Consider the following 13,764-nt stretch of genomic DNA (forward strand, 5'->3'; position numbering starts at 1 on the left):
TCGCAGTCGGCCGATGAACCAACCCTCTCTCACCTCTGTCTCGCGCGAGAAAACCAGACACTCACGTCCTTACGTTACTGTTTTATGCCTGTAGAATCGTGAATTGACAGCAATGTCAATTATTGGCTGGTAATCAGACCAGCATGTTAAGTTGTTTTGTGGACACACGACTCGCTAGTATCGAAGTATCCAGAAGCGTCATTGGCGATGTGCGCTGACGGAATGTTTGAACAAGAGATAAAAACGCAGTACCTAAAATAACAACCAGGACACCGGCGCTGGAGCGAGCGTACCACGAGTCATCCCGGATTTCGGCTCCGTGCAATCGGCTTTTGGACGCAGTTGGCCCTTCGCTTGCTAATGCTATGCTACCGACCTTGCCTCCCCCTGTAACGCATTGAGGGAGAGATATTTCTGCCCCCTAATACCAGATGTTACAAATCCCGCACGCCTACTCACAGGCTCCAAACACGACCCTTGTCAAGATAGTGTAAGAATTAGATGGCTTATAGATTCAAGAGAAAACGCATTTTTATCGGTCTATTAGGTAAGCACTGGAGTCGCAGATTACAAAGTGTGCGCATGCGCCCTGCTCACAGGTAACATACATACAGTCATAAACTTTTTCCGAATAACTACAGAGCTAACACTCTTCGAGAAATTACATGTACAGCTAAAATCCATAGCATATACAGATACCTCCTAAATACAATCTTATTAAAGATATATTCATTTAAAGAAAAGCCGCTGTACGCAAATGCCTCCCTGGATTCTCTTATTAAAAAAAGCAGTAAACGCATAGGTACGGATAAAACTCAGGTGAGCGCATTCCGCAACTTTTCGCTGCTACGTACGAATAAAGGCTAGCGACCATAACACTTGGCGGGGGTTGATTTCCGGTTTATTGAGGAACAGAATGTTATTTCCCCACGCGAAAGATTTGCATAAGAAGGGAACACGGGAGAGAAAACGTATGTTTTCTATTGAAGCCGAAAACCCTATTACATACATTTTCCAAACTAAAAAAAAAAAAAAACAAAACAAAACCCCATACACTAGCACTTTTATCAAGGCAATACGTAGGAAATTTTGACATGCGCTTACTTGCATAGAGATGTCGAGCTTGAACTTTTTCGTAGTAAGTTAGGACAGGTAATTTGCAAGCGTAAATCCACGCGCTACTTGTCTCATTTATTTACACATAATTAATACCTGTTTCTTTGACACGAGAATTACAGTGCGAAAGGATCGTAACCACTTTGTCGCGACTAGTGGTATGATAAAAACTTGTTCAGAAAATCCAACATCTATCGTTAACATTCACATCTCCCAGGCCTACTCCAGATAATCTTAGGCTATGAAGATCACTTCCTCGGGCGCGGCTCTTCAGCCATTCGACGAGGCCAGTTCCTCCTGCTTCTCAAATTTGCCTCGCTCAGGCCCAAAAGAATCATCTGGTACATTCCTCGACCATTCCATGACAAGGGAGACCACTCCACCTCTCCTGTATATGATTTTTTTCTTAAGTGTCGGGCCACCCAGTCCTATCCAGCAAAATTACCGCATCGATTGAAGATTTTAGCTTTCAGAACTTGCCCCAAATTGTACGGGTAGGTCCTGGAATTCGTCCACAGAAAGGCCAGAGAGACAACTTCACTCGTGAACCACCATGTTTACAACAGAGCATTTTAGGCGTCGCAGTCTGCATGAAACCATCTCTCACCTCTGTCTCGAGAAAACCAGACACGCACGTTCTTACGTTACGTTTTTGCCTAGAATCGTGAAGTGAAATGTCAATTGCTGGTAAAGACCAGCATGTTAATTTTTTGGTAGGCTAGGTATCGAAGAGCCAGAACATTTGCGCATGCGCTGACGCATGTTTGAACAAGAGAGAAAAAACGCAGTACCTCCAGACACCGGCGCTGGAGCGTCGTACCAAACGAGTCATCCCGGGATTTCGGCCCGTGCGATCGCTTTTGGACGCAGTTGGCCCTTCGCTGCTTTCTGCTACCGACCTTGCCTCCCGGTACGGCATTGAGGAGAGATATGTCGGCCCCTAAAACCATATGTGACAAATCCCACGCCTACTCACAGCTCCAAACCGCCCTTGTCAATATAGTGTAAGAATTAGATGGCTTATATATTCAAGAGAAAACTCATTTTATCTGTCATATGGTAAGCACTGGAGTCGCAGATTACAAAGTGTGCGCATGCGCCCTGCTAAAGGTAACATACATACAGTCATAAACTTTTTCCGAATAACTACAGGAGCTAACATCTTCGAGAAATTACATTTACAGCTAAAATACATAGCATATACAGATACCTACTAAATACATAATATTTAAAGATATATTCATTAAAAAGAAAAGCCGCTGTACAAAATGCGGCCCTGGATTCTCTTTTAAAAAGCAGTAAACTCATAGGTACGGATAAAATCAGGTAGCGCATTCCGCAACTTAGCTGATACGTAAGAAAAAAGAGGACTAAGACCATAACTGGTTGTTTCAGGTTTATTGAGGAACAGAATGTAATTTCCGCGAAGATCATGCATAAGAAGGGGACGGGAGAGAAAACGTATTTTTCATAGAAGCAGAAAAACCCTTTTGTAAAAAAAAAAAAAAACAAAACAAAACCCCATACTATACTTTTATCAAGCAATACGAGGAAATTTTGAATGCGCTTATTGCATAGAGATGTCGAGCTTGACTTTCGTAGTAAGAGGACAGGTAATTTGCAAACATAAATATCGTTATTCTCTTATTTACATTATTATACTGTTTCTTTGACACGAGAATTACAGCGAAATGAAAGCACCACTTTGTCGCGAATTTTTTATGATAAAAACTTGTTCAGAAATCCAAAATCTACGTTAACAGCACACACCAGGCCTACTCCTGAGTATCTGGCTAGAAATCATTTCCTCTGGCCGCGCTTCAGCCATTCGACGAGGGCCAGTCTCGTGCTTCTCAAGTTGCCTCGCTCATGCCCAAAAAGAATTCTGGGTAATTCTGCCATTCCATGACAAGGGAAGACTCCCGACTCTCATTTTATATATTTTTTTCTTAAGTGTCGGGCCACCCAGTCCTACCAGCAAAATACCGCATCGATTGAAGATTTTAGCTTTCAGAACTTGCCCAAATTGTACAGGTAGGTCCTGGAATTCGTCCACAGAAAGGCCAGAGAGACAACTTCACTCGTGAACCACCATGTTTACAACAGAGCATTTTAGGCGTCGCAGTCTGCATGAAACCATCTCTCACCTCTGTCTCGAGAAAACCAGACACGCACGGTTCTTACGTTACGTTTATGCCTGTAGAATCGTGAAGTGAAATGTCAATTGCTGGTAAAGACCAGCATGTTAATTTTTTTGGTAGGCTAGGTATCGAAGAGCCAGAACATTTGCGCATGCGCTGACGGAATGTTTGAACAAGAGAGAAAAACGCAGTACCTCCAGACACCGGCGCTGGAGCGTCGTACCAAACGAGTCATCCCGGGATTTCGGCCCGTGCGATCGCTTTTGGACGCAGTTGGCCCTTCGCTGCTTTCTGCTACCGACCTTGCCTCCCGGTACGGCATTGAGGGAGAGATATGTCGGCCCCTAAACCATATGTGACAAATCCCACGCCTACTCACAGCTCCAAACCGCCCTTGTCAATATAGTGTAAGAATTAGATGGCTTATATATTCAAGAGAAAACTCATTTTATCTGTCATATGGTAAGCACTGGAGTCGCAGATTACAAAGTGTGCGCATGCGCCCTGCTAAAGGTAACATACATACAGTCATAAACTTTTTCCGAATAACTACAGGAGCTAACATCTTCGAGAAATTACATTTACAGCTAAAATACATAGCATATACAGATACCTACTAAATACATAATATTTAAAGATATATTCATTAAAAAGAAAAGCCGCTGTACAAAATGCGGCCCTGGATTCTCTTTTAAAAGCAGTAAACTCATAGGTACGGATAAAATCAGGTAGCGCATTCCGCAACTTAGCTGATACGTAAGAAAAAAGAGGACTAAGACCATAACTGGTTGTTTCAGGTTTATTGAGGAACAGAATGTAATTTCCGCGAAGATCATGCATAAGAAGGGGACGGGAGAGAAAACGTATTTTTCATAGAAGCAGAAAAACCCTTTTTTCAAAAAAAAAAAAAAACAAAACAAAAACCATACTATACTTTTATCAAGCAATACGAGGAAATTTTGAATGCGCTTATTGCATAGAGATGTCGAGCTTGACTTTCGTAGTAAGAGGACAGGTAATTTGCAAACATAAATATCGTTATTCTCTTATTTACATTATTATACTGTTTCTTTGACACGAGAATTACAGCGAAATGAAAGCACCACTTTGTCGCGAATTTTTTATGATAAAAACTTGTTCAGAAATCCAAAATCTACGTTAACAGCACACACCAGGCCTACTCCTGAGTATCTGGCTAGAAATCATTTCCTCTGGCCGCGCTTCAGCCATTCGACGAGGGCCAGTCTCGTGCTTCTCAAGTTGCCTCGCTCATGCCCAAAAAGAATTCTGGGTAATTCTGCCATTCCATGACAAGGGAAGACTCCCGACTCTCATTTTATATATTTTTTTCTTAAGTGTCGGGCCACCCAGTCCTACCAGCAAAATACCGCATCGATTGAAGATTTTAGCTTTCAGAACTTGCCCAAATTGTACAGGTAGGTCCTGGAATTCGTCCACAGAAAGGCCAGAGAGACAACTTCACTCGTGAACCACCATGTTTACAACAGAGCATTTTAGGCGTCGCAGTCTGCATGAAACCATCTCTCACCTCTGTCTCGAGAAAACCAGACACGCACGGTTCTTACGTTACGTTTATGCCTGTAGAATCGTGAAGTGAAATGTCAATTGCTGGTAAAGACCAGCATGTTATTTTTTTGGTAGGCTAGGTATCGAAGAGCCAGAACATTTGCGCATGCGCTGACGGAATGTTTGAACAAGAGAGAAAAACGCAGTACCTCCAGACACCGGCGCTGGAGCGTCGTACCAAACGAGTCATCCCGGGATTTCGGCCCGTGCGATCGCTTTTGGACGCAGTTGGCCCTTCGCTGCTTTCTGCTACCGACCTTGCCTCCCGGTACGGCATTGAGGGAGAGATATGTCGGCCCCTAAACCATATGTGACAAATCCCACGCCTACTCACAGCTCCAAACCGCCCTTGTCAATATAGTGTAAGAATTAGATGGCTTATATATTCAAGAGAAAACTCATTTTATCTGTCATATGGTAAGCACTGGAGTCGCAGATTACAAAGTGTGCGCATGCGCCCTGCTAAAGGTAACATACATACAGTCATAAACTTTTTCCGAATAACTACAGGAGCTAACATCTTCGAGAAATTACATTTACAGCTAAAATACATAGCATATACAGATACCTACTAAATACATAATATTTAAAGATATATTCATTAAAAAGAAAAGCCGCTGTACAAAATGCGGCCCTGGATTCTCTTTTAAAAGCAGTAAACTCATAGGTACGGATAAAATCAGGTAGCGCATTCCGCAACTTAGCTGATACGTAAGAAAAAAGAGGACTAAGACCATAACTGGTTGTTTCAGGTTTATTGAGGAACAGAATGTAATTTCCGCGAAGATCATGCATAAGAAGGGGACGGGAGAGAAAACGTATTTTTCATAGAAGCAGAAAAACCCTTTTTTCAAAAAAAAAAAAACCATACTATACTTTTATCAAGCAATACGAGGAAATTTTGAATGCGCTTATTGCATAGAGATGTCGAGCTTGACTTTCGTAGTAAGAGGACAGGTAATTTGCAAACATAAATATCGTTATTCTCTTATTTACATTATTATACTGTTTCTTTGACACGAGAATTACAGCGAAATGAAAGCACCACTTTGTCGCGAATTTTTTATGATAAAAACTTGTTCAGAAATCCAAAATCTACGTTAACAGCACACACCAGGCCTACTCCTGAGTATCTGGCTAGAAATCATTTCCTCTGGCCGCGCTTCAGCCATTCGACGAGGGCCAGTCTCGTGCTTCTCAAGTTGCCTCGCTCATGCCCAAAAAGAATTCTGGGTAATTCTGCCATTCCATGACAAGGGAAGACTCCCGACTCTCATTTTATATATTTTTTTCTTAAGTGTCGGGCCACCCAGTCCTACCAGCAAAATACCGCATCGATTGAAGATTTTAGCTTTCAGAACTTGCCCAAATTGTACAGGTAGGTCCTGGAATTCGTCCACAGAAAGGCCAGAGAGACAACTTCACTCGTGAACCACCATGTTTACAACAGAGCATTTTAGGCGTCGCAGTCTGCATGAAACCATCTCTCACCTCTGTCTCGAGAAAACCAGACACGCACGGTTCTTACGTTACGTTTATGCCTGTAGAATCGTGAAGTGAAATGTCAATTGCTGGTAAAGACCAGCATGTTAATTTTTTTGGTAGGCTAGGTATCGAAGAGCCAGAACATTTGCGCATGCGCTGACGGAATGTTTGAACAAGAGAGAAAAACGCAGTACCTCCAGACACCGGCGCTGGAGCGTCGTACCAAACGAGTCATCCCGGGATTTCGGCCCGTGCGATCGCTTTTGGACGCAGTTGGCCCTTCGCTGCTTTCTGCTACCGACCTTGCCTCCCGGTACGGCATTGAGGGAGAGATATGTCGGCCCCTAAACCATATGTGACAAATCCCACGCCTACTCACAGCTCCAAACCGCCCTTGTCAATATAGTGTAAGAATTAGATGGCTTATATATTCAAGAGAAAACTCATTTTATCTGTCATATGGTAAGCACTGGAGTCGCAGATTACAAAGTGTGCGCATGCGCCCTGCTAAAGGTAACATACATACAGTCATAAACTTTTTCCGAATAACTACAGGAGCTAACATCTTCGAGAAATTACATTTACAGCTAAAATACATAGCATATACAGATACCTACTAAATACATAATATTTAAAGATATATTCATTAAAAAGAAAAGCCGCTGTACAAAATGCGGCCCTGGATTCTCTTTTAAAAGCAGTAAACTCATAGGTACGGATAAAATCAGGTAGCGCATTCCGCAACTTAGCTGATACGTAAGAAAAAAGAGGACTAAGACCATAACTGGTTGTTTCAGGTTTATTGAGGAACAGAATGTAATTTCCGCGAAGATCATGCATAAGAAGGGGACGGGAGAGAAAACGTATTTTTCATAGAAGCAGAAAAACCCTTTTTTCAAAAAAAAAAAAAACAAAACAAAACCCCATACTATACTTTTATCAAGCAATACGAGGAAATTTTGAATGCGCTTATTGCATAGAGATGTCGAGCTTGACTTTCGTAGTAAGAGGACAGGTAATTTGCAAACATAAATATCGTTATTCTCTTATTTACATTATTATACTGTTTCTTTGACACGAGAATTACAGCGAAATGAAAGCACCACTTTGTCGCGAATTTTTTATGATAAAAACTTGTTCAGAAATCCAAAATCTACGTTAACAGCACACACCAGGCCTACTCCTGAGTATCTGGCTAGAAATCATTTCCTCTGGCCGCGCTTCAGCCATTCGACGAGGGCCAGTCTCGTGCTTCTCAAGTTGCCTCGCTCATGCCCAAAAAGAATTCTGGGTAATTCTGCCATTCCATGACAAGGGAAGACTCCCGACTCTCATTTTATATATTTTTTTCTTAAGTGTCGGGCCACCCAGTCCTACCAGCAAAATACCGCATCGATTGAAGATTTTAGCTTTCAGAACTTGCCCAAATTGTACAGGTAGGTCCTGGAATTCGTCCACAGAAAGGCCAGAGAGACAACTTCACTCGTGAACCACCATGTTTACAACAGAGCATTTTAGGCGTCGCAGTCTGCATGAAACCATCTCTCACCTCTGTCTCGAGAAAACCAGACACGCACGGTTCTTACGTTACGTTTATGCCTGTAGAATCGTGAAGTGAAATGTCAATTGCTGGTAAAGACCAGCATGTTAATTTTTTTGGTAGGCTAGGTATCGAAGAGCCAGAACATTTGCGCATGCGCTGACGGAATGTTTGAACAAGAGAGAAAAACGCAGTACCTCCAGACACCGGCGCTGGAGCGTCGTACCAAACGAGTCATCCCGGGATTTCGGCCCGTGCGATCGCTTTTGGACGCAGTTGGCCCTTCGCTGCTTTCTGCTACCGACCTTGCCTCCCGGTACGGCATTGAGGGAGAGATATGTCGGCCCCTAAACCATATGTGACAAATCCCACGCCTACTCACAGCTCCAAACCGCCCTTGTCAATATAGTGTAAGAATTAGATGGCTTATATATTCAAGAGAAAACTCATTTTATCTGTCATATGGTAAGCACTGGAGTCGCAGATTACAAAGTGTGCGCATGCGCCCTGCTAAAGGTAACATACATACAGTCATAAACTTTTTCCGAATAACTACAGGAGCTAACATCTTCGAGAAATTACATTTACAGCTAAAATACATAGCATATACAGATACCTACTAAATACATAATATTTAAAGATATATTCATTAAAAAGAAAAGCCGCTGTACAAAATGCGGCCCTGGATTCTCTTTTAAAAGCAGTAAACTCATAGGTACGGATAAAATCAGGTAGCGCATTCCGCAACTTAGCTGATACGTAAGAAAAAAGAGGACTAAGACCATAACTGGTTGTTTCAGGTTTATTGAGGAACAGAATGTAATTTCCGCGAAGATCATGCATAAGAAGGGGACGGGAGAGAAAACGTATTTTTCATAGAAGCAGAAAAACCCTTTTTTCAAAAAAAAAAAAACAAAACAAAACCCCATACTATACTTTTATCAAGCAATACGAGGAAATTTTGAATGCGCTTATTGCATAGAGATGTCGAGCTTGACTTTCGTAGTAAGAGGACAGGTAATTTGCAAACATAAATATCGTTATTCTCTTATTTACATTATTATACTGTTTCTTTGACACGAGAATTACAGCGAAATGAAAGCACCACTTTGTCGCGAATTTTTTATGATAAAAACTTGTTCAGAAATCCAAAATCTACGTTAACAGCACACACCAGGCCTACTCCTGAGTATCTGGCTAGAAATCATTTCCTCTGGCCGCGCTTCAGCCATTCGACGAGGGCCAGTCTCGTGCTTCTCAAGTTGCCTCGCTCATGCCCAAAAAGAATTCTGGGTAATTCTGCCATTCCATGACAAGGGAAGACTCCCGACTCTCATTTTATATATTTTTTTCTTAAGTGTCGGGCCACCCAGTCCTACCAGCAAAATACCGCATCGATTGAAGATTTTAGCTTTCAGAACTTGCCCAAATTGTACAGGTAGGTCCTGGAATTCGTCCACAGAAAGGCCAGAGAGACAACTTCACTCGTGAACCACCATGTTTACAACAGAGCATTTTAGGCGTCGCAGTCTGCATGAAACCATCTCTCACCTCTGTCTCGAGAAAACCAGACACGCACGGTTCTTACGTTACGTTTATGCCTGTAGAATCGTGAAGTGAAATGTCAATTGCTGGTAAAGACCAGCATGTTAATTTTTTTGGTAGGCTAGGTATCGAAGAGCCAGAACATTTGCGCATGCGCTGACGGAATGTTTGAACAAGAGAGAAAAACGCAGTACCTCCAGACACCGGCGCTGGAGCGTCGTACCAAACGAGTCATCCCGGGATTTCGGCCCGTGCGATCGCTTTTGGACGCAGTTGGCCCTTCGCTGCTTTCTGCTACCGACCTTGCCTCCCGGTACGGCATTGAGGGAGAGATATGTCGGCCCCTAAACCATATGTGACAAATCCCACGCCTACTCACAGCTCCAAACCGCCCTTGTCAATATAGTGTAAGAATTAGATGGCTTATATATTCAAGAGAAAACTCATTTTATCTGTCATATGGTAAGCACTGGAGTCGCAGATTACAAAGTGTGCGCATGCGCCCTGCTAAAGGTAACATACATACAGTCATAAACTTTTTCCGAATAACTACAGGAGCTAACATCTTCGAGAAATTACATTTACAGCTAAAATACATAGCATATACAGATACCTACTAAATACATAATATTTAAAGATATATTCATTAAAAAGAAAAGCCGCTGTACAAAATGCGGCCCTGGATTCTCTTTTAAAAGCAGTAAACTCATAGGTACGGATAAAATCAGGTAGCGCATTCCGCAACTTAGCTGATACGTAAGAAAAAAGAGGACTAAGACCATAACTGGTTGTTTCAGGTTTATTGAGGAACAGAATGTAATTTCCGCGAAGATCATGCATAAGAAGGGGACGGGAGAGAAAACGTATTTTTCATAGAAGCAGAAAAACCCTTTTTTCAAAAAAAAAAAAAACAAAACAAAACCCCATACTATACTTTTATCAAGCAATACGAGGAAATTTTGAATGCGCTTATTGCATAGAGATGTCGAGCTTGACTTTCGTAGTAAGAGGACAGGTAATTTGCAAACATAAATATCGTTATTCTCTTATTTACATTATTATACTGTTTCTTTGACACGAGAATTACAGCGAAATGAAAGCACCACTTTGTCGCGAATTTTTTATGATAAAAACTTGTTCAGAAATCCAAAATCTACGTTAACAGCACACACCAGGCCTACTCCTGAGTATCTGGCTAGAAATCATTTCCTCTGGCCGCGCTTCAGCCATTCGACGAGGGCCAGTCTCGTGCTTCTCAAGTTGCCTCGCTCATGCCCAAAAAGAATTCTGGGTAATTCTGCCATTCCATGACAAGGGAAGACTCCCGACTCTCATTTTATATATTTTTTTCTTAAGTGTCGGGCCACCCAGTCCTACCAGCAAAATACCGCATCGATTGAAGATTTTAGCTTTCAGAACTTGCCCAAATTGTACAGGTAGGTCCTGGAATTCGTCCACAGAAAGGCCAGAGAGACAACTTCACTCGTGAACCACCATGTTTACAACAGAGCATTTTAGGCGTCGCAGTCTGCATGAAACCATCTCTCACCTCTGTCTCGAGAAAACCAGACACGCACGGTTCTTACGTTACGTTTATGCCTGTAGAATCGTGAAGTGAAATGTCAATTGCTGGTAAAGACCAGCATGTTAATTTTTTTGGTAGGCTAGGTATCGAAGAGCCAGAACATTTGCGCATGCGCTGACGGAATGTTTGAACAAGAGAGAAAAACGCAGTACCTCCAGACACCGGCGCTGGAGCGTCGTACCAAACGAGTCATCCCGGGATTTCGGCCCGTGCGATCGCTTTTGGACGCAGTTGGCCCTTCGCTGCTTTCTGCTACCGACCTTGCCTCCCGGTACGGCATTGAGGGAGAGATATGTCGGCCCCTAAACCATATGTGACAAATCCCACGCCTACTCACAGCTCCAAACCGCCCTTGTCAATATAGTGTAAGAATTAGATGGCTTATATATTCAAGAGAAAACTCATTTTATCTGTCATATGGTAAGCACTGGAGTCGCAGATTACAAAGTGTGCGCATGCGCCCTGCTAAAGGTAACATACATACAGTCATAAACTTTTTCCGAATAACTACAGGAGCTAACATCTTCGAGAAATTACATTTACAGCTAAAATACATAGCATATACAGATACCTACTAAATACATAATATTTAAAGATATATTCATTAAAAAGAAAAGCCGCTGTACAAAATGCGGCCCTGGATTCTCTTTTAAAAGCAGTAAACTCATAGGTACGGATAAAATCAGGTAGCGCATTCCGCAACTTAGCTGATACGTAAGAAAAAAGAGGACTAAGACCATAACTGGTTGTTTCAGGTTTATTGAGGAACAGAATGTAATTTCCGCGAAGATCATGCATAAGAAGGGGACGGGAGAGAAAACGTATTTTTCATAGAAGCAGAAAAACCCTTTTTTCAAAAAAAAAAAAACAAAACAAAACCCCATACTATACTTTTATCAAGCAATACGAGGAAATTTTGAATGCGCTTATTGCATAGAGATGTCGAGCTTGACTTTCGTAGTAAGAGGACAGGTAATTTGCAAACATAAATATCGTTATTCTCTTATTTACATTATTATACTGTTTCTTTGACACGAGAATTACAGCGAAATGAAAGCACCACTTTGTCGCGAATTTTTTATGATAAAAACTTGTTCAGAAATCCAAAATCTACGTTAACAGCACACACCAGGCCTACTCCTGAGTATCTGGCTAGAAATCATTTCCTCTGGCCGCGCTTCAGCCATTCGACGAGGGCCAGTCTCGTGCTTCTCAAGTTGCCTCGCTCATGCCCAAAAAGAATTCTGGGTAATTCTGCCATTCCATGACAAGGGAAGACTCCCGACTCTCATTTTATATATTTTTTTCTTAAGTGTCGGGCCACCCAGTCCTACCAGCAAAATACCGCATCGATTGAAGATTTTAGCTTTCAGAACTTGCCCAAATTGTACAGGTAGGTCCTGGAATTCGTCCACAGAAAGGCCAGAGAGACAACTTCACTCGTGAACCACCATGTTTACAACAGAGCATTTTAGGCGTCGCAGTCTGCATGAAACCATCTCTCACCTCTGTCTCGAGAAAACCAGACACGCACGGTTCTTACGTTACGTTTATGCCTGTAGAATCGTGAAGTGAAATGTCAATTGCTGGTAAAGACCAGCATGTTAATTTTTTTGGTAGGCTAGGTATCGAAGAGCCAGAACATTTGCGCATGCGCTGACGGAATGTTTGAACAAGAGAGAAAAACGCAGTACCTCCAGACACCGGCGCTGGAGCGTCGTACCAAACGAGTCATCCCGGGATTTCGGCCCGTGCGATCGCTTTTGGACGCAGTTGGCCCTTCGCTGCTTTCTGCTACCGACCTTGCCTCCCGGTACGGCATTGAGGGAGAGATATGTCGGCCCCTAAACCATATGTGACAAATCCCACGCCTACTCACAGCTCCAAACCGCCCTTGTCAATATAGTGTAAGAATTAGATGGCTTATATATTCAAGAGAAAACTCATTTTATCTGTCATATGGTAAGCACTGGAGTCGCAGATTACAAAGTGTGCGCATGCGCCCTGCTAAAGGTAAGATACATACAGTCATAAACTTTTTCCGAATAACTACAGGAGCTAACATCTTCGAGAAATTACATTTACAGCTAAAATACATAGCATATACAGATACCTACTAAATACATAATATTTAAAGATATGTTCATTAAAAAGAAAAGCCGCTGTACAAAATGCGGCCCTGGATTCTCTTTTAAAAGCAGTAAAATCATAGGTACGGATAAAATCAGGTAGCGCATTCCGCAACTTAGCTGATACGTAAGAAAAAAGAGGACTAAGACCATAACTGGTTGTTTCAGGTTTATTGAGGAACAGAATGTAATTTCCGCGAAGATCATGCATAAGAAGGGGACGGGAGAGAAAACGTATTTTTCATAGAAGCAGAAAAACCCTTTTTTCAAAAAAAAAAAAAAAAAAATACCACATACTATACTTTTATCAAGCAATACGAGGAAATTTTGAATGCGCTTATTGCATAGAGATGTCGAGCTTGACTTTCGTAGTAAGAGGACAGGTAATTTGCAAACATAAATATCGTTATTCTCTTATTTACATTATTATACTGTTTCTTTGACACGAGAATTACAGCAAAATGAAAGCACCACTTTGTCGCGAATTTTTTATGATAAAAACTTGTTCAGAAATCCAAAATCTACGTTAACAGCACACACCAGGCCTACTCCTGAGTATCTGGCTAGAAATGATTTCCTCTGGCCGCGCTTCAGCCATTCGACGAGGGCCAGTCTCGTGCTTCTCAAGTTGCCTCG

Source organism: Montipora capricornis, chromosome 6 (genome assembly GCF_036669925.1).
Source record: "Montipora capricornis isolate CH-2021 chromosome 6, ASM3666992v2, whole genome shotgun sequence".
NCBI classification, from domain to species: domain Eukaryota; kingdom Metazoa; phylum Cnidaria; class Anthozoa; order Scleractinia; family Acroporidae; genus Montipora; species Montipora capricornis.